This window comes from Carlito syrichta, unplaced genomic scaffold (assembly GCF_000164805.1).
Source record: "Carlito syrichta isolate Samal-C Ts95f unplaced genomic scaffold, Tarsius_syrichta-2.0.1 Scaffold301762, whole genome shotgun sequence".
Classification (NCBI taxonomy): domain Eukaryota; kingdom Metazoa; phylum Chordata; class Mammalia; order Primates; family Tarsiidae; genus Carlito; species Carlito syrichta.
Window position 1 is genome coordinate 185,908 of NW_007245858.1, and position 1,803 is coordinate 187,710.

Below are 1,803 nucleotides of genomic sequence, written 5' to 3' on the forward strand. Positions count from 1 at the left end.
TGCAGCAACTTGGATGGACTTAGAGTCTATAACACTCAGTGATCTATCACAGAAACAAAGAACTGAGTACCACATGTTCTCACTCATAAGCAGACCGTGAACAACTATTGTAATACTATAAGAAAGGGGTTGGCAGTAGCGGGAAACTGCCAGGGGAGTGTAAGGAGGGTATACCTCATCAACAAGGGTACCTGCATAATGAACATTTGTATACCCAACCCTGAATTGTACTCCCATCTTAACAATTTAACACTAAAAAAAAAAAAAAAAAAAAAAAAGAAGTGTACTACCACAGCTACCAGGAAGAAAAGCAAGTAAGATGTGTAAGGGAGACTGGCAGAGTCAGACCAAAGTTCTCAAATGTTTTTGACTTTATGTTGGTGTGAAGTCATTTTGAGTAGAACATTGGATGGAAATACAGTTTTAGAAGTTCATATGTAATTATGTCTATCAGACTGGCCTCAGTGAAGGTTGCACAGGGCTTTTGCCCTCTGAAGCACCCAAACTATTTCATGCCTTCAGAGATGACGGCCAGATGGTGGAACTGGGCAAAACTCCTGTCATTCTGTTAAAAAAAATCGTTGAGGATTCTCCTCTCCCCAGTGGTTGATGGTGGAGGCTTTGTCAAAGATGAGTTGGTTGAGAAATTGAGGTTTTGCTTCCGGGATCACTATTCTGTTCCATTGGTGTATATGCCTGTTCTTGTTCCAATACCAGGCTATTTTGATTATTGTAGTTTTATAATAAAGTCTAAAGTCTGGGAGTGTGATACCTCTTGGGTTTTTTTTTTTCCTGAGGATTGTTTTGATCATTTGTGGTCATTTATGTTTCCATATGAATTCATGACTGAGAAGAATGCTGCTGGTATACCTAACCCTGAATTGTACCCCACATCTTTAAAATTAAAAAAAAAAACAGAAAGAAAATCATTGAGGAAGTGTTTGGTGATTTCTCTCTCCTTCCCTCCCTCCCATTTCCACCTCCTTCTCTCCTACATCCTCTGATTTTCTCTCACATATACAAATATTTAACAATATCTTTCTTTATATTTATATTATCAGCAACAGAGCAAATACTTTTATAAAGCTCATGGAAAGGAAGTAAAATGGAAAAATTTAAGTTTCCAGTAAGAATTTCATTATAATAAAGTAAAACTGTTATTAGTTCACTTATTTATTTACAATCCATTTATTCCTGAAAAAACTGGAAGAGGTTAATTTAAGATGTGTCGGTTTTTCCTTTATTTAGTTTGCTCTATTCATTGTTTTATTTTTATTAATGTGAAAATCATAATTTTCTAATCGTTTTACTCACTTGTCGAATTCTCAGCCTTATTTTTTTCTACAGGACTTAAAGTGTTTTAATTGCATGCGGTTTTAGAAATGCATCCCAAGTTAGCAAAAGAATACTATATGCAGCAATGTCTTTCCAAAGTGCCTAACACATCAAGGACTGTGAAGTAGTGTAATTTATTAGACCTGAAAATAGAAATTCCAACACAAAAGATATATTTTTTAAGAAGATATCTGACTACTTTCCGCTACATGACTCATAGACATCTTAGATGCAATGTGAAGAATATTTGGAGATGTCTTTCTTTGCCATGAATGGCTGGCAAAGCACTATGATTTAAGCATAGACTTTTAGACTAGGAGGCTGAAGACCAGTAAAGCACTCCATAACTATGGCAGGTGATAGTACCTGAAATAGGCCTATGGTAATTCTAAAGCTTTTGAACTCTTTTTAAAAAATATACACTTGGAGGTTGAGCATAAAATGAGAAGGAAAGAAGTCTATGGGAGA